Raw genomic sequence first — 26,393 nt, 5'->3', positions numbered from 1 at the left:
CTCTCTGAACTGTAAATGCAGAAGACACCCATCTGCTTGAGCTGATGGTTCCAATGAATCAACTCTTGGGAGGAGCACCGGTCACCATTGATCCCCACATTCAGGTGATGAAGCTTAGAGGGAGACCAGGACACGTGACAGGGCTGCATGCAGATCTTGGAAGTTATATGTTATATAGAAAACCAGTTCAAGGGTAATGGGAGTAGTTAAGAAACTTTTTAAAGAGGAGATAAAGATAAGTTATTGAGGGCTCAGCGGTAAAGAATCTGTCTATAATGCAGGAGCCGTAGGAGACATGGGTTCAATCCCTGACTCAGAAAGATTCCCTGGCAACATGCTCCACTATTCTTTTTTTTTTTTTTAACTTTACAATATTGTATTGGTTTCCAATGAACAGAGAAGCCTCGTGGGCTACAGTCCATAGGGTCACAAAGAGTCAGACATGACTGAAGTGACTTAGCATGCATGCAAAGATTTGTTTCTCTCAAATATTGTTAGAAAATAGTCAATCTACTATATCTTTTTCTGCAGGAGAGTCATGTGGATGAATTCACACACTGGCAAGTAAACTGTCAATCCCTCTGAATGAGATAAAAAATACTAATGTAAAAATACAGGTATCTAACCAGGAGAGCGAGGACACTACCTTTTCAGCAAACACACAAACAAAAGTCACCAAAATCTCTAGGCACAAAACAAGGAGAATTACTCAGAATAGTATCAATTTTGGCAGGCAAGTAAAATCCATATTGATGATTGATTGATTACCTTTTTATAAGACATTGACACGTGCAGTTCTTATGTAACTTAAGTAAAACGTAATTGTGATCATCAAAAATCATTATTGAGCACTTACTTTGTGCCAGCAAACACTGAGATGTGAAAAAGGCTGAGATTAGTCTCTATTATCAGAAGAAAATAGATATAAAGAGTGATGCCAAAGGAGAGTGGCAAAGGCAGAACAGAAAGAACTTTTAATTGACATTAACTTTGTCGGGCTTTTCTCTCTCTTTGAAATTCAGACTTACAATCAATAAAACTGTATAAATAAAATACAATGCAGCTGGAAGAAACCGAGTTATAATTTATTCTCTCATCTTCCAATAAACATCTAGTTAGTACAGAGAAAAGAATATGTATTAATATTTTAGAATCCTCTTAGGTATAAGAAAACAAAAAAAAATCCCACAAAATTGTTTCTTGTGTCAATTTCTCAATATTCTACAACTGAAACTCCTTTAAACATCATCAAAACTGTTTTGAAATGTTAAACATGCACACTATCTAGATATTTTTAGTGGGGAAAAATGACTTAAGTAATTCAAACATGAGAGAGAAATTTATTCTTTATTGAAACTAACTCATCAAAGCAAAACCAACTCATTTTTAGAAAATACAGTTCAAAGATGGAATGATAAACACTGTAATTGCAATGGCAACATGTGTAAAGAAAGGTATCCTCGGGGCTGACAGTGTTTACACTGAGAGTCTATCAAATGGGGATGCGTGACAGAAGGTACTTGGTTTGCAAAGTACTATTGAAATGCTATTCAGTTTAACTTGAGTGGATTGACCTTTGTTTCCACATGTGAATGGATGTAGTGAGCCAAGATTCATAGGATCCTTGAGGTACATGTCTTAACAGCAGGAGTAACTAGAATGAAAACATCTGTAATCATCCTCTGCGGATATTGACCAACCACTCCCTTATGAGATAGTCTGTTGACGTGCATAGTGTTTATCTCCGTGTCATTTACAGAAAAGAACTGTGAGCCTCTGTGTATGAGTCTTCTTTTCTCAGCTATTTGGAAGGCCCTCTCAGGCAACCATTTGCCTTCTTGCATTTCTTTTTCCTTGGCATGGTTTTGGTCACCACCTCCTGTATAATGTTATGAACCTCCATCCACAGATCTTCAGGGACTCTGTCTATCAGATCTAACCCCTTGAATCTGTTTGTCACCCCCACTGTATAATCATAAGGGATTTGATGTAGGTCATACCTGATGGTCTAGTGGTTTTAAGATGTGTTTAAGATACGTTTAAGATCAATAAGATGTGTTTGTTTTCATATATATACATTATACTTTTTTTCATTATATATATATATATATGTTATAAAAATAGCCTCACATGATGATCACGGAACTGCAGTCAGCATGTTGGTGTTCCAGGTGAGTCAAAAGTGAAGTTCCAGTCAAAGGCCAGCAGGCTCGAGATCAACAAAGAGCTGATGTTTAAGTTCAAGTTCGAATGCAGGGGAAAAAAAAAAAAAAACAGTGTCTCAGCTGAAAGACAATCAGCAATCAGGCAGGAAGAACTCCTGTTGTCTAGGAGAGAGTCAGCCTTTTTGTTCTGCATTAAACCTAAAAATTGCAGAGATAAAAATACGGAAGACATGATAAGGAAAAGATATGAACCAACACATTGATTTAATAAATGTTTCCTGAGACTCACTAAGTGCCAGTTCAGTTCAGTCGCTCAGTCGTGTCCGACTCTTTGCGACTCCATGAATTGCAGCATGCCAGGCCTCCTTGTCCATCCCCAACTCCCGGAGTTCACTTAAACTCATATCCATCGAGTCGGTGATGTCATCCAGCCATCTCATCCTCTGTCGTCCCCTTCTCCTCCTGCCCCCAATCCCTTCCAGAATCAGGGTCTTTTCCAATGAGTCAACTCTTCGCATGAGGTGGCCAAAGTACTGGAGTTTCAGCTTTAGCATCAGTCCTTCCAGTGAACACCCAGGACTGATCTCCTCCAGAATGGACTGGTTGGATCTCCTTGCAGTCCAAGGGACTTTCAAGAGTCTTCTCCAACACCACGGTTCAAAAGCATCAATTCTTCAGTGCTCAGCTTTCTTCACAGTCCAACTCTCACATCCATACATGACCACAGGAAAAACCATAGCCTTGACTAGACGGACCTTTGTTGGCAAAGTAATGTCTCTGCTTTTGAATATGCTATCTAGATTGGTCATAACTTTGCTTCCAAGGAGTAAGCATCTTTTAATTTTGTGGCTGCAATCACCATCTGCAGTGATTTTGGAGCCCAAATAAATAGTCTGACACTGTTTCCACTGTTCCTCCATCTATTTCCCATGAAGTGATGGGACCAGATGCCATGATCTTAGTTTTCTGAATGTTGAGCTTTAAGCCAACTTTTTCACTCTCCTTTTTCACTTTCATCAAGAGGCTTTTTAGTTCCTCTTGACTTTCTGCCATAAGGGTGGTGTCCTCTGCATATCTCAGGTTATCACTAAGTGCCAAGCACTCACTATTCTTGGTATAAGACAGAGGGCAGTGAACAAAGACAGATCTCTTGGCCTCATGGAGTTTATACCCAGTGACAGAAAGACGGTAAAAAATTAGAGTATATAGACAATATTATTTCAGAGAGAGCTAAGGGCTGGGAGGAAAAGTAAAGCTTACCAGTGACTGAAGGATAACATGTTAATCTCTCAGTCGTGTCCAACTCTGTGGCCTCATGGACTGTAGCTCACCGCTCCTCTGTCCATGGAATTCTCCAGGCAAGAATACTGGAGTGGGTAGCTATTCCCTTCTCCAGGGGATCCTCCTTTACCATCTGAACCACCGGGGAAGCCTCTGGGTAGGTACCCTAAGACAGGGTGGATGAGCAAATTCTAAAAAATCATGTCTATAACTTCAGCTTTACGTTTATAACTTCCTTTTCCTTACTACTCATTGGGTTATATTTGCATCCAGTTAACACTTCAGCTGGTTAGGATTACCTAAATACCCCAAACTTTCATTCTTAAAGGATCTAAGTGAAAGTGAAAGTGTTAGTCACTCAGTTGTGTCCGACTTTTTGCAACCCCGTGAACTGTAGCCCGCCAGGCTTCTCTGTTCATGGGATTCTCCAGGCAAAAATGCTGGAGTGGGTTGCCATTTCCTTCTCCAGGGGATCTTCCCGACCCAGGGATGGAACCCAGGTCTCCTGCACTGGAGGCAAATTCTTTACCATCTGAGCCACTAGGAAAGGATCTAAGTTCTCAATAATTTTACCTTAATTGAATTGCCACTGTCTTCTTTACTTGTCATGGATATATCAGAGGGTATCCCATAGAATCCTCTAGACTTCAGACACACCCCTCCCTTTCTGTCCTTATACAGCAACAAACAAATTTCATCGTGCTATTTGGGATCTATAACATTAGCTACCACAGCGATCTCATTTCTAAGTCTATGTGTGGTGTTTTTTGTTTGTTTTTATTGAATTTTTTTTTCTTTTACTTATCTGGCAGTGTGGGATCTCAGTTAAAGCAAGCAGGGTCTTTGATCTTCCTTGTGGCATGCAAACTCTCAGTTGTGGCATGTGGATTAGTTTCCTGACCAGGGTCGAACCTTGGCCCCCTGCATTGGAAACACAGAGTCTTAGACACTGGACCACCAGGGAAGTTCCTCTCTTCTTTGTTTGTTTGTTCTACAGAATGATAACACACAAATGACTAAGTGGCCCTCCCAGTTTCCAACTGGGAAATAATTGTTACATCCTCAGGGGATGTATCAGAGTTCAAAGCTATGAAGGTGGGAAGTAAAAATTTTGTGACTAAGTTATTAGGTATATTAGATAAACCCTTCCTGTTTTCATGCTTGGTCTTACTGTGGGAGGAAACAATCAAATGGTTGTTGCCAATTTTATGTACACACCACATCCTATTGGACACTGTGGAGAAACTGCAGAAAATTAGCTCTATAGCTGAGGTTTCAGTAGGCCAATTCTATCTCTGAGAGCTCAGTTGGTAAAGAATCTGCCTACAATGCAGGAGATCCTGGTTCGATTCCTGGGTCAGGAAGATCTGCTGGAGAAGGGATAGGCTACCCACGTAAGTATTCTTGGGTTTCCCTTGTGGCTCAGCTGGTAAAGAATCCACCTGCAATGTGGAAGACCTATGTTCGATTCCTGGGTTGGGAAGATCCCCTAAAGAAGGGAAAGGCTACCTACTCCAGTATTCTGGCCTGGCGAATTTCATGGACTATATAATCCATGGGGTCACAAGGAGTCAGACACCACTGAGAAACTTTCACTTTCATCTAGAATGGTAAGAGCAATAAAGAATTTGACTGTGGCATCATTGTGTCTCTTCTCTTTTCATAAAATGAGTTTCTTTGTTCTGAAGCCATGCTGTATGGAAAAACAGGACGGTAAGCATGGCACCATACATGAAGATGTTAGGACAAGTGTAGTGGGCAAAAATGCAAACCTCTATCCAGAATGAGCATCTAGTGAGGGCATGCAACTGTTCCCTGGAAGGTAGGAGGGATCCACAGTAATCAGCCTCCGGTGACGGTGGTATTTGTTTCTGCTACCAGCAAGCTGGGCAGCCAGTGATGCGGCATTCAGATCAGCTCTAGAGCGGAGGACCCCTGTTGTCCAGCTTCTGTGTTTTCTCTGTCTTTGACTTGTACTACTCAGTCAGTCAGTCGTGTCTGACTCTGTGACCCTTTGGGCTGTAGTCCACCAGGCGCCTCTGTCCATGGGATTTTTCAGGCAAGAATACTGGAGTGGGTTGCCATTTCCTCCTCCAGGGGAAATTCCTGACTCAGGGATCGAACCAGTCTCTCCTGCATCTCCTGCATTGTAGGCAGATTCTTTACCACTGCACCACTTGGGAAGCCCAGTAACTAATACTAACTGTTTAAGTCAAAACTTGTATTTTTTTAGGCCCCATCTTTCAGGCCCTCATCTGAGTGGTGTTACAAGGCTGTGGTATCCACTTCTGGTGGCTACTGGATGCTTCACACATTCATCTGTAAACCAGGCATGAGTTTTTTTTTTTTCTTTCTTAGTAGGCAAGATGGGGACTGTGATAAGTCAAGTGAGACATCTAGCTCACAAAACTCCAGGAGGTATCTACTCCTAGGATCATGTAAATACTGTCCTTTGTGAAAGGAAACAAGAAATACTTGCGTGTATTTACATTAGCAAAAGGAAACAGGAAGAATAAAAAGTAATGAGACTCGTTACCTACAGGGGAGGTGTTAATGGGATGGACTTGATGTAGAAGTAATGACCTTTTTGTGTAGTTTGACTTTTGAAGCCATATTAATGTTTTTCAGACTAAAAATAACAAAAGAAAAGCATCAAAGATGAAGGAGAGAATGAAAGTGTAATATAAACAAAAACTAATGTATCTAATTTTATTTCAGATGAATAACATAGCTGCCCAGAAGGAGGAAAATGCAATTTTGAACAGAAAACAGTTTTGTCTATAGATCCTTAAAGACAAGAGCTATTATGGTTATTAAAACAATATTAACCTGGTAGGTTTGTTTTCCCTATGGTGTGCATTAGTGGTATTGAAACTGCTTTTACTTTTTTCTGTGATTGAGCAAATAAGCAAATGCACTGATAAAAATGGACACCAGAATTCTCATTGTTGGAAAAGGGGGTTAAAATACAGAAAGGGAATTCAGCAACATATCAAAAAGCTCATACACTATGATCAAGTTGGGTTTATTCCAGGGATGCAAGGATTCTTCAATATATGCCAATCAATCAATGTGATACACCATATTAACAAATTGAAAGATAAAAACCATATGATAATCTCAATAGATGCAGAAAAAGCCTTTGACAAAATTCAGCACCCATCTATGATTAAAACTCTTGAAAAAATGTGCATAGAAGGAACCTATCTCAATGTAGTAAAGGCCATACATGATAATCCTACAGCAAACATTATTCTCAGTGCTGAAAAACTGAAAGCATTCCCCCTAAGAGCAGGAACAAGACAAGGGCGTCTTCACTTTTACCACTATTATTCAACACAGTTCTGGAAGTCCTAGCTACAGAAATCAGAGAAGAAAAAGAAATAAAAGGAATCCAGAGCAGAAAACAAGAAGTAAAGCTGTCACTGTTTGCAGATGATATGATACTTTACATAGAAAACCCTAAAGATAGTATCAAAAAATTACTAGAGCTAATCAGTGAATTTAGCAAAGTTGCAGGATACAAAATCAATACACAGAAATCACTTGCTTTTCTATATACTAACAATGAAAAGTCAGAAAGAGAAATTAAGGAATCAAACCCATTCACCATTGCAACAAAAGGAGTTAAATATCTAGGAATAAACTTACCTAAGGAGACAAAAGATCTATACACAGAAAATTATAAGACACTGATGAAAGAAATCAAAGATGACATAAACAGATGGAGAGATATTCCATGTTCCTAGGTAGAAAGAATCAATATTGTGGAAATGACTATACTACCAAATGCAATCTACAGATTTAATGCAATCCCCATCAAATTACCAATGGCATTTTTCACAGAACAAGAACAAAAAATTTCACAATTCCTGAATAGCCAAAGCAGTCTTGAGAAAGAAGAATGGAGTTAGAGGAATCAGCCTTCCTGACTTCAGATTATACAAAGCTACAGTCATCAAGACAGTATGGTACTGGCACAAAAACAGAAATACAGGCCAATGGAACAAGATAGAAAGCCCAGAAATAAACCCATGCACCTATGGGTACCTTATTTTTGACAAAGGAGGCAAGAATATACAATGGGGCAAAGACAGCCTCTTCAATAAATGGTACTGGGAAAACTGGACAGCTACATGCAAAAGAATGAAATTAGAACACTTCCTAATACCATACACAAAGATAAACTCAAAATGGATAGACCTAAATGTAAGACCAGAAACTATAAAACTCTTAGAAGAAAACACAGGCAGAACACTCAATGACATAAATCAAAGCAAGATCATCTATGACCCACCTCCTAGAGTAATGGAAATAAAAACAAAAGTAAACAAGTGGGACCTGATTAAACTTAAAAGCTTTTGCATTGTAAAGGAAACTATAAACAAGGTGAAAAGACAACTCTCAAACTGGGAGAAAATAATAGCAAGTGAAACAACTGACAAAGGATTGATTTCCAAAATATACAAGCAGCTCATACAACTCAATGCAAGACAAACAACCAACCCAATCAAAAATGGGAAAAAGACATAAACAGACATTTCTCCAAAGAAGACATACAGATGGCTAACAAACACGTGAAAGATGCTCAACATCACTCATTATTAGAGAAATGCAAATCAAAATTACAATGAATTATCACCTCCCACTGGTCAGAATGGCCCTCATCAAAATGTCTACAAACAATAAATGCTGGAGAGGGTGTGGAGAAAAGGGAACGCTCTTGCACTGTTGGTGGAAATGTAAATTGAAACAGCCACTATGGAAGATGGTATGGAGATTCCTTGAAAAACTAGGAATAAAACCACCATATGACCCTGCAATCCCACTCCTACGTGTATATATACCCTGAGGAAACCAAAATTGAAAGAGAAACATGTATCCCATTGTTCATTGTAGCACTATTAACAATAGCTAGAACATGGAAGCAACCTGGATGTCCATCGACAGATGAATGGATAAAGAAGTTGTGGTATATATACACAATGGAATATTGCTCAGCCATAAAAAGGAATGCATTGGAGTCAGTTCTAATGAGGTGGATGACCTAGAACCTATTGTACAGAGTGAAGTGAGTCAGAAAGAGAAAAATAAATACCATATTCTAATGTATATATTTGGAATCTAGAAAAATGATAGTGAAGAATTTATTTACAGAGCAACAATGGAGAAACAGACTTATGGACACGGAGAGAGGGGAGGAGAGGGTGAGATGTATGGAAAGAGTAACATGGAAACTTACATTACCATATGTAAGAGATAGCCAATGGGAATTTGCTGTATGGCTCAGGAAGCTCAAACAGGGGCTCTGTATCAACCTAGAGAGATGGGATGGGGACGGAGATGGGAGGGAGGTTCAAAGGGAGGGGATATATGTATACCTATGGCTGATTCACATTGAGGTTTGACAGAAAGCAGCAAGATTCTGTAAAGCAATTATTCTTCAATAAAAAATAAATAAAAATTTTAAAAATACAGAAAGGGAGGCAGCTAGAAGGAACTTTGTGGAATTGGTTTGGAATTTAGAGGTATCAGTATAAACTGGTGGTTATGGACAGAGACATAGAAATATATGTGTATATGCATAATTTATTTCTAGCTCTTTCTTCTGAGTTCTTGAAGCAAGATTCAAGAGAGATTGAGAGGTTGAGTGGTTCCAGTAGCAATGAGTGCACATAAAGCTCAGATCTTGGCAACTTAAAACAATTTGTCACTATAAAACACTATTAGAAAAGTCGTTGATTAAGGGACTGAAGCAGAGAAGGGACAAGAGGAGCTTGGAATTTCTCACTGGACCTGAAATTAAGGAAGATCTTAAAGAATGATGTGCGTGCATACTAAGCCACTTCAGTCACGTCTGACTCTTTGGGACCCCATGAACTGTAGCCCACAAGGCTCCTTTGTCCATGGGGATTCTCCGGGCGAGAGTACTGGAGTGGTGCGGGGAGCCGGTGGGAGGCACTCCGCCCATGGCAAAGGTCATGAGGAAGGAGGCTCGACATATGCAAAGGCAGGATCGAGCCTCAGGAGTCCCCCTGGAAATCCTCGAGCATCTACCCCCATAACCAGAGCCTGCCTACTCTACTACTTTGTGCTCTCACCTATACCTCTGACTTTATGGGGGGCTGTCCCCCACCACCTCTTTCAGAGAAGGAGTTAACTTAGAGCTCCAGTTAATAATAATTCCTGGGTGTGACAGGAGTGTTTCAAACTTACAAACTCCTCTGAAGGTTCTCTAGCCTGCCTGACAGGCTTGTCTGGCCACATGTGATTGCTCACAGCCTCCCAACTGTGAGAGGCACGAGATGCTTTAAACCTTCTAAACACAGGTTCTTTAGAGAAGTTAGAAAACTATTAGTATAAGTATAGTGGGCTGATTAGAAGTTGTATTGGTGAAGGGTTTTTCATTTGTTGAGCCAATGTTTACTGCTAAGTCTCCACATCCCCTGCCCTTATACACATTAATGAATATATAGAAGAAATAAGTATTAACCTTTGGTATAAATCACGTTAGACTTTAGGCTAAGTAAATTCTTTTCTTAACTAAAACCCACTACACCCTCACCCTATAGGAATGTAACTTTATTTGGGTGGCGTCTGTTTTAAGAATAATCACCCCTGGAGAAATAAGTGTTGACTGACCGCTGTCACAAGGAGAGGGTCATAAATTGTCAGCAGGCCCCCCTGGCCAGAAGATGATGTAACACCCCTAAGACCTCTGTATACATTTGTATGAAGCACCTGACTTTAATAAAAGTCAGGACTGCTGTCCCCACGTGATTTTTGTATAACACCTCAGTGTATAAAAACAGACTCTGGAAAATAAAGAATTGGGATCAATTCCTCGAAATACTGGTCTCCCCATGTTGTTCTCTCTCTCAAACTCTGGCTGAGTCTTCATCTGGAGCGCAGAGCCCACCATGCTTACTAATTATGCCTGGGCTTCTAAGATCTCACCGGGGAGGCCTCAGTGTCTCCTCTCCTTCAGGAGAACGGAAGGATGCCTGCAGCCTATGTAAGTGGTGCAAGCTTCTTGTCTTGAAGTTTTATTGGTTTCCTGTGTAAACCAAGCTACTCAGCCTCTTTTCTCCACTGAATTTTCCTACTGAGCTATCCTCATTCTAGTACTCTTTATATCTCTAATTAATATTTAATTAAAGCCAGTGTATTCACTGAGACCGTCCCCGCTTTGAACTCCCTGGATCAGCCGGGGCTGGACCCCGGCAGAGTGGGTTGCTATGCCCTCCTCCAGGGGATTTTCCCAACCCAGGGATCGAATGATGGGCACATGTCAAAAGTGCAGATGCCACCCTAACTGAGAAATCAAAGTTAACCTTCCCTGTAATGTCACACATCATGAGTCTCTTGTTAAAATGCCCTGAAAACAGTACAACTCTCTTCTGAACTTTCCTGGCAAATATGTATATTAGCATCAAATGATGAGGAAACATCAGCTAAAGCTCATATGGAGGAGGGATTCTACAAAATTATCAAGTCAAAGAAAGACTGGAACCATTGCAGATCAAAGAATATCATCTAAAGAGGCATGGTGACTGCATACAATGTGTGAGCTTTATATGTGTAGCTTTGTTTGCAGGTTTTGAGGCGCTAAAGAATTCAGCAACTTCTGTATTATTTTCAAATGAGCAGAAAACATAATAGGGGGTTGGTATCCCAGGGACCTATCTAGGTGCAAGGCTTGTTATATTTTGTCCTATATACAAAGCAGATCTGCCTTATGTACAAAGCTTTATGTACACCAAATTATATTTATTTTAATCAGATTAATCTCCAGACTATTTGCCTGTCTTATTTTTCATTCATCTCTAGGTTCTGTTACCTAAAAGGATATAATTTTCTTCCAATTTTATTTTATCTTCATCTCCAAGTATGTATCCTTCCCACTGCGATGTACAAAAACACAATTTTAGGTGTGAAGATTTTTTGATTAATAGTATATATGTGAAATCTTAGTTTCTACCTATGTGTGTGTGTGATCCTGCATATTCAGTCATGTCCGACTCTGCTACTCCCTGAACTGTATAGGCTCATCTGTCTATGGAATTCTCCAGCAAGGATACTGGAGTGGGTTGCCATTTCCTTCTCCAGAGGATCTTCCTGACCTCAGGATTGAACCCACGTCTCTTGCATCTCCTGCATTGGCAGATGGGTTCTTTACCAGCTGAGCCACCTAGGAAGCCCGTGTAGGGTTAAAAATGTAAACTGACCTTTTTGAAACAGATTTCAACTATGTGGATTTTAACAGTCTTTCTCACTAAACAGTATGAAGAAATCCTCTGTGTATGTCAATGTATGTCAGTGACACACAAAAATATGTTTAATAATTGAATCATTCCCCAAAAGGGTGGGTATTCTAACTAGAATGCTAAAAGCTTTGGCGGGTGATGGAAGTTTGAAGTAGAGCTTGGGACAGATGAATTGCTCTGCATTATAGCTGCCTGAGAATTGTGAGGAGGGAAACAAAATGCAAGGTCTGCTGGCATCCACCGGATGGGGAGGTGAGCTGCGATGCAGGATGCATCACAGCGTAAGAAGTAGGGGATTGGAAAGGGAGTGGTCCAAGAGGAAATTTAGGGCAACAGGTCTTGAGTGTGATTCATAAATCTCATAAAATGCTTAGGGTACTGGGAGCAGTGGTAGAAACTAAAGAAGAGGCGTAATTCCGTGACTGACACGGTGTGGAAATCATAAGGCTTTGTGGATGAGGGCACTGTAGACAACTGAGGTCCATAAGGGCACTTGGGCATCTTGTAATATGCAAAAGAACCCATCTGTGGATATGTTCCTTTATGGGTCTTGGTTTGTGGTGTGGGGGGTGGGGGTTCATGTTTTTCTGTAATATAATGACTGGTCAACAGTCATTTCCTGCCCTTTTTCTTTACTAAGCCATTTTTACAATGGGACAGTTTGATAAATTTGGTAAATATCTGAGGCTAGTTCACAGGCAAACAAAGTCATAAGTAGATGGGTAACAGTCTGTTCACTGGTTTTCTCTAAATAGATACAATGAGTCACATCTTCCCCTTGGTTTACCATCTGCTGTGATTTAGAAAGCAGCCCTCATTTAAACAAGACTTAATTTTTTTTTTTCTCTTTCTTTGATTATTCTTGCATGAGAGAAGGATTGGCCTGGGACTCACACTTTAATTTATTTCTTGTTGTACATGATAAACCCTTATTGTGCTATGTCAACCCTTGTCTTGCCACCCTGTACAAATCACTTAAAGGGGGCATCTATAGCAAGAGTACCACTGAACTGTCTCTACAGATGCAGCCATGAGGGTGAGCTCATTTGCTCAGCCATATCCGAGTCTTTGTGACCCCATGGGCAGTAGCCCGAGAGGCTCCTCTGTCCATGGGATTCTTCAGGCAAGAACACTGGACTGGGTTGCCATGCCCTTCTCCAGGGGATTTCCTGACCCAGGGATTGAGCCCAGGTCTCTTAGGTCTCGTGCACTGGCAATTCCTCTCTCCTAGGGAGTGTCTGTGATGCTCCCTCGCCATCACTATCTGGCAGAACTGATTTTACTGTTGATTGTCACAGCAGACACTTGAGATGAGCTACAGGTCACTTGGGATGATTTTGTAAAGAAATCTGTCATGACTGGGCAGTTGGGCAGAGAGGTTGGGACAATCTGAATATAGGAAAGTCCTATCCAGAGCTGCCATATAATTTTCTTCCATATAAGCTTACCCTCTATTTTCTATATGCTATGATGAGAGAACCAGTTCTTACAATTTGATCATGAGTTTCATTCAAAAGTTTTGTAAATGGACTTCCCTTGTGGTCCAGTGGGACTTCACACTTGCAATACAGGGGGCCTAGGTTCAATATGAGCACCGAGGAATTGAAGTTTTTGAACTGTGGTGTTGGAGAAGACTCCTGAGAGTCCCTTGGACTGCAAGGAGATCCAACCAGTCCATTCTAAAGGAGATCAGTCCTGAATATTCATTGGAAGGACTGATGCTGAAGCTGAAACTCCAATATTTGGCCACCTGATGCGAAGAACTGACTCATTGGAAAAGACTCTGATGGTGGGAAAGATTAAAGGCAGGAGGAGAAGGGGCTGACAGAGGATGAGATGGTTGGATGGCATCACTGACTCAATGGACATGAGTTTGAGCAAGCTCCAGGAGTTGGTGATGGACAGGGAAACCTGGCGTGCTGCAGTCCATGGGGTTGCAAAAAGTAGGACACGACTGAACAACTGAACTAAATGACTAGGTTCAATCCCTGATCTGGGAACTGGATCCCACATGCCGCAACTAAGGGATCATGTGCTACAACTAAAGATTCCCCATGACGCAGCAAAAATCAAGGATCCTGTGTGCCTTGACTAGGACCCGTTGCAGCCAAATAAATAAATATATATTTTTTAATTTCATAAAACTTTTGAGCATCTACTGGGTACAGTCATTGAATAAGATAAATTCCTTGCTTTTAAGCAGCTGAGTGAGCAAACCAACAATTGCAATTGCAAAGACAAAGATATACAAAGAGCCTGAGTAGGGTGATGTGTTCTAACCTGGGAATTAAAAACAGAAGTGTCTTAGAGGAAAGGGTGCCTGAGTTGTGCCTGAATAAGGAGGAAATAGTCAGGAAGTGGGATGTGTGTTTGGGGGTAGGAGTGGCAGACCAAGGTCCCAAGAGTGGGAACAATATGAATAAATCCTGAGAGGTTTGAAAGGAAATGCAGTAAGGTGTTCAGGGAGGAACAAGCATTGCAATCATGGCAGGACAAAGTGTGAGGCCAGAAGGAGAGGAGTCAGGGCTGGATAGTTAGTGGAGTGGGTCACGGAGCAATGCAAGAGGCTTAGCGTTGATCCTTAGGCAACTCGGGAGACACTGGAGAGTATAAAATGGAGAGCTGTCTTTTAAAAGACATGGTTATGTGGAGGAAGCGCTACAAGTGAACAAAATAAGGAAACCATTGAGAAGGTTGCTGCTGTGCGAGAGAGATCATGAAAGATTGAACAGGGCAGTAATTACAAAGATGGAGAGAAGGGAGTTGGGTTTGCAAATTGTCAGGAGCTAAAATTAATAGAACGTGGGGATTGATTACATTATGGAACAGAGTGAAGGAGCCCAGTACCTGCCGTGGTAACTGGTTGGCTGTAATACAGTCTATTTGAAGAGCCCACTTAGTGGAATATAAATTTAGCCTTGAGTACTTTATCAGAGCTCATCAAGTAGAGATATCCACTAGCCAGGGGTCCCTAATCACCAGGCTATGGACCGATCCTGGTTCATGACCTGTTAGGAACCAAGCCCTAGAGCAGGAGGTGAGCAATAGGCCAGAGAGGGAAACTTCATCTATATTTACAGCCACACCCTAATGTGCCTGAATCATTCTGAAACCATACCCCCTCCCACCACTGGTCTGTGGAAAAATTGTCTTCCATGAAACCAGTCCCTGGTGCCAAAAAGGCTGGAGACTATAGCACTAGGCAATCAGATTTGTGCTGAGTGGCATAGCCAGGTCAGGGATGCTGCTACAGATTAAAAAATCAACAGCAGAGAAATGGGAATTAAAGCCCAGGGAGAATGTGTAGAACACAGTGGTCAATGGTCAGAAGCAGCAAATGGATGGAATGACCAAACAGCAATAACAACAATAGAGAAAATCCATCAGTATAGACAAGTAGGAAGGCAGGGATTGGGGGATGATGGTGGTGAGCTTTAGAAAGAACCAGAGGGAATCCCGGGAATATATCTAGAGAAAACTCTAATTTGAAAAGACACATGCACCCTAGTGTTCACTGCAACACTATTTACAACAGCCAGGATATGGAAGTAACCTAAACATCCACATGCAGGCATGCCCAGTCACTTCAGTTGTATACGACTCTGCAACCCAATGGACTACAACCTGCCACAGGCTTCTCTGTCCATGGGATTCCCCAGGCCAGAACACTGGAGTGAGTCACCATGCCCTCCTCCAGGGGATCTTCCTGACCCAGGGATTGAACTTATGTCTCCTGAATTGGCAGGGAGGGTTCCTTACCACTAGTGACAGCTGGGAAGCCCAGATAAAGAATGCAGTATATTACAGTGAAATATTACTCAGCCATAAAAGAGAATGAAATGATGCCATATGCTGCAATAGGGATGGACCTAGAGAATGTCATACTAAGTAAGTCAGGAGAAAGACGAATACCAAATAATATCACTTATACGTGGAATCTAAAAGAAATGACACAAATGAATTATTTATAAAACAGAAATAGATTCACAGACATTGAAAAAAACTAAGGTTACCAAAGAAGAGTGGGGAGAATAAATTAGGAATTTGGGCTTAATATATACACACTACTATATACTGACTAGATAACCAACAAGGGCCTACTGTAATCACAGGGAACTATACTCAAAATTCTGTAATAACCTATAAAGGAAAAGAATTTGAAAAAGAATATATATCTATATATAACTGAATCAATGTGCTACATACCTGAAACTAACACAATATTGTAAATCAACTATACTTCAATTAAAAAAAAAGAATATTGTAAAAAAGTTTAACTCTGAGGCAGTCTTTTCTGACTAATTGAACTGAAGACAGTTGCTGCTGCTGCTAAGTCGCTTCAGTCATGTCCAGCTTTTTGCAACCCCATGGACTATAGCCCGCCAGGCTCTTAGTTTATGGGATTCTCTGGGCAAGAATACTGGACAGACTGCCATGAGCAAGCTTTAAACCTCAAAGTAACATTGGTCAGTTTGATGTCAGGAGAAAAGTTTTGATCATTTGATCAACTCACTTGTGCCATCTAGAACTGTATTCTCCAGGAGGGTAGCTACTACCATAAAAATTAATTCGTAGTAAATCAAATTAAAAATTGAGTCCCTCAGCAGCATCACACACTTACCCGGAGTGCTACCTACTAGTGGTATGAACAGCATCAACGCATTTAAAGTGCTCAAAGGCCACATGTTTTGGACAGAGTAGGTTCCCAGGTGGCTCAGTGGTAAAGAGCCAACCTGCCCATGCAGGAGACACAGGAGATGTGGGTTCGAGACCTGGGTCAGAAAGATCCCCTGTAGGAGGAAATGGCAACCCACTCCAGTATTCTTGCCAGGGGTAAGAATAATCCATGGGGTTACAAAGAATCAGACACGACTTAGGGAATGAGCCCGCAAGGTATAATAGTACCACAATGGTTGAAAGTTCCATTGGATGGTACTTACCTAGAAATGACTCCTTGGCCTGTTACTGCCCAAGGAAGGAGCCAGGTGCTAATCAAAATGCCATTCACTAGTAGAAAAACTGTAGATGTTACAGTGATTGTGTAGTCCTTTGTTCAAAATACAAAGCAATACAGTATTAGGATTAGAAACCTTTAAGATCGGAATTACATGGAACTAAATACAGTATTTAGCCATACTGAATAAGTGGATGTGAGTTCTTTTCCCTTCCGTGTTCCGATACAATAAACTCTAGATGCACTGCCATCACCTGGGGGTTAGGAAAAATGAACTAAGTCTAAGCGTTTGAAATTTTGCATTTACTTTCTCAAAAATTGCCCAATAAAACAGTAGATGCCTATTGTGTGTCAAGGCTACTTTGCTTTTAGAAAAAAAAAAAAATCACAATCTCTAATTCAAACAATGATCTAAACTGTTTAAATTTTCAAAATATAAAATAAGAGGTCAAGAGAGCCCCCAAATACTGTTCCACTGGTGGGGGGGGAACTAGTTCAAACATTTTAAATATGTTCTTAAATTTGTGCTTTTTTATAAATCATCCCTCGTATTGGAGAGCAGTAATGCTAGCTTCTACTGAGAAGCAAACAGTAACAACCAAAGTATTATAAGGAAATTAATATTTATTATGGTAATGGATTAGAGGAAAAGGTAAGAGTTCACTAAATAGCTTATTTGCTATTATATTGATACTATTTTTAATAATCAAACCATTACCCAGGAGATGCTGGCCAAGTAGGAGATGCTGGCCAAGTAGAAGTTGCTGGCCAGTCTGGATGACCGAAGCATGAGGCTGTGTGGTAAATAGTTACTGCCTGGTTAACAAACAGGGGACTCTAAAAGTCTAATTGTGTTTTTGTGAGTGTGTGCGTCTGACATTAAATTTTGAATCTTATTGCTCAGGAAGGACAGAAGGAAAACAAAAGGAAAAGGAAAAGCTTTGTTCTGAAGGTGTCCAGCAGGGGGCATCAGTGCTGCAGCTACAAGCATGCGTTCCATGACCCCAATTGAAAGAGGCTGGTTTATGATCAACCTTCATTAACCATTTCTCTTTCTGACACGAAGCAAGAAGCACAATCTAAATATCGATATCTTCAGGATAAATCTACTTTCATCCTGGGAATGACTGATTTTAAACATAACTTACAGAAAGCTTACATACAGCACCGGCTTCAAAGTCTTGAACGAATGTGGGGGGCGGGGCTAGAATAAGCACAGTCCAAACAGGAGATAAGACGATGGACCACTTTCCACTCTAGGAGAAGCCATCTGGGAAGAACAACTCTTTCCTTTTCAAACTCCCCTTTACTGTCAGTTCCATCTCCTCAGCATGTCAGAAGAGAAATACATCTCCATTCTAAAATACAAAATCCGCCCAACCTTTGTTCCCACCAGCCACCATCCAATTTACTCCTCTCTTTATAATCCCCAAACTTCTTGAAACCATGATCAGCACTTTCTCATCTTTCATTCACTCTTCAGCTCCCCTTAATCTGTTTCCCACCCTTGTGTCTTTCAAATAATCCTCCATGGAGCCCAAAGGGAAATTTGCCCAACTTCAAATCTCCTTGTGGTTAAACCTCTAGTCACTTAGGATAGAGTCCAGCTCCTAAGCAGAGAATTAGGGTTGCCTCCCTCGCTGACCTTCTCTCTCACTAGCAGTCCCCAACTGCATCAGTTCACAGCACACACCATGCCTTTTCTCATTTCTGTGCTTTTGTTCATACTCTCTTCTCTCCCTGGAATGCCTTAACATTCTCCTTTCCCAGATTTGTCTGAATTTCCCTACACATTATTAACATCAAGCTCAAATTCTTGGAGGAAATTTCCCTAACTGGAGGAATTTCCCTAATTCCCCCAGTCCTACATGAATAACTGAACTCAGATCCAAATTTCTTATAATCCCCTCTGTGTCTATCTGGGAATATATTTATTAGTGAATATGTTAATTATCTGTGTCTGTATTATAGTGTTTTGCTTATATGTCTGTCTTCCCTTTCAGACTGAGAATTGCTTTAAAGAGGAGGTTTGGGAGTTTAATGATTCACTGAAGACTCCAAACAAAAACAATATTACAGTAAAATACTTGGCCTTGTACACATTATTGAAAACTTTTTAAAAACATCTGCTGCTGCTGCTAAGTTGCTTCAGTCGTGTCCAACTCTGTGCGACCCCTAGACAGCAGCTCACCAGGCTCCCCCATCCCTGGGATTCTCCAGGCAAGAACACTGGAGTGGGTTGCCATTTCCTTCTCCAATGCATGAAGGTGAAAAGTGAAAGTGAAGTCGCTCAGTCGTGCCCGACTCTTAGTGGCCCCATGGACTGCAGCCCACCAGGCTCCTCCGTCCATGGGATTTTCCAGGCAAGAGTACCGGAGTAGGGTGCCATTGCTACCTATGTAAATACAGACATTTATGGTTATTTCCAAAAAACTACTGTAGTGGAAGAATCATGGAATTACTTAATCTAGGAGCCCATTATTTAGAAAGTAATGGAATATGGTTTGGGGGGAGAAAAAGCAGGCAAACTTTGGAAAATCTAATGGTGAAAAGATGGAAAAAAACAAAGAGAGCATGACAAATATGTAAATAAGGTCACTACTATGGTTACTACTATTACAAAATATCGTGCCCATTGGTATGCTAAAAAATTTGGAAATACAGTAAGATAAATATTTTCTGGAAAACTACCAAATTGCTTCAGTATGAAGTATTTAATATGAATGGACTAATAAGGATCAAATTTAAACATTTATCAAATTGCCTACATAAAATACTTTCAATTTTTACAAGTGAATTATTTAAATATTTCCTAGAAAATTTATGTGCCATTAAATTGTTTCGGAACATATGAAGTGGTAAAATTCACAATTCAGCCTAACAAAGCAAACATAACACTTATATCAAAACCCAATCCTTAGCCCTCAAACAAAACGGAAGATTCATTATCTGGAAAGTCATTAGTATTCAGTATCTCAAACTTGAAGAAAAAATTATACAAAATGTTCAACTTTATCATAAGGATATTTAATTAACTTAGATGACTATTTATAAGAAATTTTCTTTTAATAGAATAATGGTCCTTAAATATAATAAAGAGCTTCAAGTGTGGATTTTGATAAATTTATCATTTTTTCATTTTTAATGAAAGATCCAATGGTTTCAACTTTGTATCTTGAAAAGAGAATGTGGTAAAATGTTTTGAAATCCAAGTTGTCTACAATTATTTGGTGAACAACCCCATGTTACAGCTCACAGGATATTTATGCAGACAATTTTTATGCCAGGTTGCGGTTCTTCCACAATAGGTCTAGATGATTTCAAACTTTGTGATTCTTTCCCTGGAAGTTATGTCTATATAATTTTGGAACTAAGCAATATGTCTATAAAGTATCCTTAAAATTTTGGTGAATATTTTCCATACCATAAAAAGAAATTATATGAAATACTGATGGAACAGTTTGTTTAAAAATGATTTAAAGAATTAGAAATATGAATTTTCTCTTTGTCAGGAGTAATCCAATAGTAGTTATGTAGTTATGTTATCTTTGCAGCATGATGCTGTTAATAAACATGAACTGCTAAAATATCTTAACAAAACGTGATGGGCCACCCCTCAGCCTCTTATTGACCTTTGTTCTTAGAGTTTGAGAGTGGTAAGTAAGCATTCCTAGACGTGAGTCAGCCCCGTTGCCCCAAATTAAAGCTGATTAAGAAATAAAACAAACTCCTCCCTCCATGGGATTCTCTAGGCAAGAGTACTGGAGTGGGTTGCCATTTCCTTCTCCAGGGGATCTTCCTGACCCAGGGATCAAACCCGGGTCTCCCGAAATCCAGGCAGATGCTTTAACCGCTGAGCCACAGGAAGCCCTAAAACAAACTACTGGAGGTGAAAAACATCAGTTTACATATTGATGAAGCTAGATGGGAGATACAAGACCAGGGGAGGCTGCCAAATAATTTCCTTGCTGAGACTGACTTTCCCTTGGTGACTGTATTGCTCTCCTGCTGTGGGCAGAGCTAACCATGGTAAACAGACCTCAGGAAGAGCTGGAACTGCCTTGCCTAAAAGAGACCTGTGCCTGCTGTCCTTTTTCCCTAAGCTCACCAATGAGATCAGCTATTCTCTTTCCAAGTGAAAGAGTGAGTGAGGTACACCGCTAAACACTAGAGAAAAGGTGTAAGTTCCCAATTTGTAGAGAACGGTTGCTTCTACCAAGTATATTTTCAGTAAGGTCTTAGAGAAGACACCATTGATCATTAAATTATTTCATGTTTTAAGATTACATTTAATTTATAAGGTTAAACAACTACGGCTTAAGCAAGAAGGAAGCCAATGTTCCTTTTATTAAAAGACATCAGATACCGGTAGCACAATTACTTTAGCAGCTACATAATCATCCAAGGTCCAGCCTTCTTTCTGCTATTTGCTCTACCAATCCACTTCCTCATGGCACAGGAAGGATTCTAGAGCTCTGGCCATTATATCAAATCCACATTGAATATGGAAGGAAGAAAGAAATAAGAGAAGTGAAGAAGAGTGTGTTCTCTTATTCAGGAAATTTTTTCAGAATGACACATGACCAAATGATGCTTTTGTATTTGATTTCTTTGCCAAAACAGTGAATTACTGTCCCTGTTGCTAGGAAGTCAGGAAGGTTATTTATCTGTGCCCAGTTAATACTGGGGCCTTATTACAAAGCACCAAGGGGTGAATGTGTTTGGGAAGCAACAAGCAGAATTTGTCATGTTGATCAAGCAACATGGAAAAGAATCAGTTCAGTTCAGTTCAGTCACTCAGTCGCGTCCAACTCTTTGCAACCCCATGGACTGCAGCATGCCAGGCTTCCTTGTCCATCACCAACTCCCAGAGTTTACTCAAACTCATGTCCATTGAGTCAGTGATGCCATCCAACCATCTCATCCTCTGCCTCCCCTTCTCCTCCCACCTCAATCTTTCCCAGCATCAGGGTCTTTTCAAATGAGTTAGTTCTTTGCATCAGGTGGCCAGAGTGTTGGAGTTTCAGCTTCAGCATCAGTCCTTCCAATGAACACCCAGGACTGATCTCCTTTAGGATGGACTGGTTGGACCTCCTTGCACTCCAAGGGACTCTCAAGAGTCTTCTCCAACACCACTTTTCTTTTTTTTTTTTTTTTTTTTTTCTTCCAATTTTATTTTATTTTTAAACTTTACATAATTGTATTAGTTTTGCCAAATATCAAAATGAATCCGCCACAGGTATACATGTGTTCCTCCATCCCGAACCCTCCTCCCTCCTCCCTCCCCATACCATCCCTCTGGGCCGTCCCAGTGCACCAGCCCCAAGCATCCAGCATCATGCATTGAACCTGGACTGGCAACTCGTTTCCTACATGATACTTTACCTGTTTCATTGCCATTCTCCCACATCTTCCCACCCTCTCCCTCTCCCACAGAGTCCATAAGACTGTTCTATACATCAGTGTCTCTTTTGCTGTCTCCTACACCGGGTTATTGTTACCATCTTTCTAAATTCCATATATATGCGTTAGTATACTGTATTTATGTTTTTCCTTCTGGCTTACTTCACTCTGTATAATAGGCTCCAGTTTCATCCACCTCATTAGAACTGATTCAAATGTATTCTTTTTAATGGCTGAGTAATACTCCATTGTGTATATGTACCACAGCTTTCTTTATCCATTCATCTGCTGATGGACATCTAGGTTGCTTCCACGTCTTGGCTATTATAAACAGTGCTGCGATGAACATTGGGGTACACGTGTCTCTTTCCCTTCTGGTTTCCTCAGTGTGTATGCCCAGCAGTGGGGTTGCTGGATCATAAGGCAGTTCTATTTCCAGTTTTTTAAGGAATCTCCACACTGTTCTCCATAGTGGCTGTACTAGTTTGCATTCCCACCAACAGTGTAAGAGGGTTCCCTTTTCTCCACACCCTCTCCAGCATTTATTATTTGTAGACTTTTGGATCGCAGCCATTCTGACTGGTGTGAAATGGTACCTCATAGTGGTTTTGATTTGCATTTCTCTGATAATGAGTGATGTTGAGCATCTTTTCATGTGTTTGTTAGCCATCTGTATGTCTTTTTTGGAGAAATGTCTATTTAGTTCTTTGGCCCATTTTTTGATTGGGTCGTTTATTTTTCTGGAGTTGAGCTGAAGGAGTTGCTTGTATATTTTTGAGATTAGTTGTTTGTCGGTTGCTTCATTTGCTATTATTTTCTCCCATTCTGAAGGCTGTCTTTTCACCTTGCTAATAGTTTCCTTTGATGTGCAGAAGCTTTTAAGGTTAATTAGGTCCCATTTGTTTATTTTTGCTTTTATTTCCAATATTCTTGGAGGTGGGTCATAGAGGATCCTGCTGTGATGTATGTCGGAGAGTGTTTTGCCTATGTTCTCCTCTAGGAGTTTTATAGTTTCTGGTCTTACGTTGAGATCTTTAATCCATTTTGAGTTTATTTTTGTGTATGGTGTTAGAAAGTGGTCCAGTTTCATTCTTTTACAAGTGGTTGACCAGATTTCCCAGCACCACTTGTTAAAGAGATTGTCTTTAATCCATTGTATATTCTTGCCTCCTTTGTCGAAGATAAGGTGTCCATATGTGCGTGGATTTATCTCTGGGCTTTCTATTTTATTCCATTGATCAATATTTCTGTCTTTGTGCCAGTACCATACTGTCTTGATAACTGTGGCTTTGTAGTAGAGCCTGAAGTCAGGTAAGTTGATTCCTCCAGTTCCATTCTTCTTACTCAAGATCGCTTTGGCTATTCGAGGTTTTTTGTATTTCCATACAAATTGTGAAATTATTTGTTCTAGCTCTGTGAAGAATACTGTTGGTAGCTTGATAGGGATTGCGTTGAATCTATAAATTGCTTTGGGTAGTATACTCATTTTCACTATATTGATTCTTCCAATCCATGAACATGGTATATTTCTCCATCTATTAGTGTCCTCTTTGATTTCTTTCACCAGTGTTTTATAGTTTTCTATATATAGGTCTTTAGTTTCTTTAGGTAGATATATTCCTAAGTATTTTATTCTTTCCGTTGCAATGGTGAATGGAATTGTTTCCTTAATTTCTCTTTCTGTTTTCTCATTATTAGTGTATAGGAATGCAAGGGATTTCTGTGTGTTGATTTTATATCCTGCAACTTTACTGTAGTCATTGATTATTTCTAGTAATTTTCTGGTGGACTCTTTAGGGTTTTCTATGTAGAGGATCATGTCATCTGCAAATAGTGAGAGTTTTACTTCTTCTTTTCCAATTTGGATTCCTTTTATTTCTTTTTCTGCTCTGATTGCTGTGGCCAAAACTTCCAAAACTATGTTGAATAGTAATGGTGAAAGTGGGCACCCTTGTCTTGTTCCTGACTTTAGAGGAAATGCTTTCAATTTTTCACCATTGAGGATAATGTTTGCAGTGGGTTTGTCATATATAGCTTTTATTATGTTGAGGTATGTTCCTTCTATTCCTGCTTTCTGGAGAGTTTTTATCATAAATGGATGTTGAATTTTGTCAAAGGCTTTCTCTGCATCTATTGAGATAATCATATGGTTTTTATTTTTCAATTTGTTAATGTGGTGTATTACATTGATTGATTTGCGGATATTGAAGAATCCTTGCATCCCTGGGATAAAGCCCACTTGATCATGGTGTATGATCTTTTTAATGTGTTGTTGGATTCTGATTGCTAGAATTTTGTTAAGGATTTTTGCATCTATGTTCATCAGTGATATTGGCCTGTAGTTTTCTTTTTTTGTGGGATCTTTGTCAGGTTTTGGTATTAGGGTGATGGTGGCCTCATAGAATGAGTTTGGAAGTTTACCTTCCTCTGCAATTTTCTGGAAGAGTCTGAGCAGGATAGGTGTTAGCTCTTCTCTAAATTTTTGGTAGAATTCAGCTGTGAAGCCGTCTGGACCTGGGCTTTTGTTTGCTGGAAGATTTTTGATTACAGTTTCAATTTCCATGCTTGTGATGGGTCTGTTAAGATTTTCTATTTCTTCCTGGTCCAGTTTTGGAAAGTTGTACTTTTCTAAGAATTTGTCCATTTCTTCCACGTTGTCCATTTTATTGGCATATAATTGTTGATAGTAGTCTCTTATGATCCTTTGTATTTCTGTGTTGTCTGTTGTGATCTCTCCATTTTCGTTTCTAATTTTGTTGATTTGATTTTTCTCCCTTTGTTTCTTGATGAGTCTGGCTAATGGTTTGTCAATTTTATTTATCCTTTCAAAGAACCAGCTTTTGGTTTTGTTGATTTTTGCTATGGTCTCTTTTGTTTCTTTTGCATTTATTTCTGCTCTAATTTTTGAGATTTCTTTCCTTCTACTAACCCTGGGGTTCTTCATTTCTTCCTTTTCTAGTTGCTTTAGGTGTAGAGTTAGGTTATTTATTTGACTTTTTTCTTGTTTCTTGAGGTGTGCCTGTATTGCTATGAACTTTCCCCTTAGGACTGCTTTTACCGTGTCCCACAGGTTTTGGGTTGTTGTGTTTTCATTTTCATTCGTTTCTATGCAAATTTTGATTTCTTTTTTGATTTCTTCTGTGATTTGTTGGTTATTCAGCAGCGTGTTGTTCAGCCTCCATATGTTGGAATTTTTAATAGTTTTTCTCCTGTAATTGAGATCTAATCTTACTGCATTGTGGTCAGAAAAAATGCTTGGAATGATTTCTATTTTTTTGAATTTACCAAGGCTAGCTTTATGGCCCAGGATGTGATCTATCCTGGAGAAGGTTCCATGTGCGCTTGAGAAAAAGGTGAAATTCATTGTTTTGGGATGAAATGACCTATAGATATCAATTAGGTCTAACTGGTCTATTGTATCGTTTAAAGTTTGTGTTTCCTTGTTAATTTTCTGTTTAGTTGACCTATCCATAGGTGTAAGTGGGGTATTAAAGTCTCCCACTATTATTGTGTTATTGTTAATTTCTCCTTTCATACTTGTTAGCATTTGTCTTACGTACTGTGGTGCTCCCGTGTTGGGTGCATATATGTTTATAATTGTTATATCTTCTTCTTGGATTGATCCTTTGATCATTATGTAGTGACCTTCTTTGTCTCTTTTCACCACCTTTGTTTTAAAGTCTATTTTATCTGATATGAGTATTGCTACTCCTGCTTTCTTTTGGTCCCTATTTGCATGGAAAATCTTTTTCCAGCCCTTCACTTTCAGTCTGTATGTGTCCCCTGTTTTGAGGTGGGTCTCTTGTAGACAACATATGTAGGGGTCTTGTTTTTGTATCCATTCAGCCAGTCTTTGTCTTTTGGTTGGGGCATTCAACCCATTTACATTTAAGGTAATTACTGATAAGTATGTTCCCGTTGCCATTTACTTTATTGTTTTGGGTTCGAGTTTATACACCGTTTTTGTGTTTCCTGTCTAGAGAATATCCTTTAGTATTTGTTGGAGAGCTGGTTTGGTGGTGCAGAATTCTCTCAGCTTTTGCTTGTCTGAAAAGCTTTTGATTTCTCCTTCATACTTGAATGAGATCCTTGCTGGGTACAATAATCTGGGCTGTAGGTTATTTTCTTTCATCATTTTAAGTATGTCTTGCCATTCCCTCCTGGCTTGAAGAGTTTCTATTGAAAGATCAGCTGTTATCCTTATGGGAATTCCCTTGTGTGTTATTTGTTGTTTTTCCCTTGCTGCTTTTAATATTTGTTCTTTGTGTTTGATCTTTGTTAATTTGATTAATATGTGTCTTGGGGTGTTTCTCCTTGGGTTTA

Source organism: Bos javanicus, chromosome 14 (genome assembly GCF_032452875.1).
Source record: "Bos javanicus breed banteng chromosome 14, ARS-OSU_banteng_1.0, whole genome shotgun sequence".
Lineage (NCBI taxonomy): Eukaryota > Metazoa > Chordata > Mammalia > Artiodactyla > Bovidae > Bos > Bos javanicus.
This window is presented reverse-complemented; position numbering follows the sequence as displayed.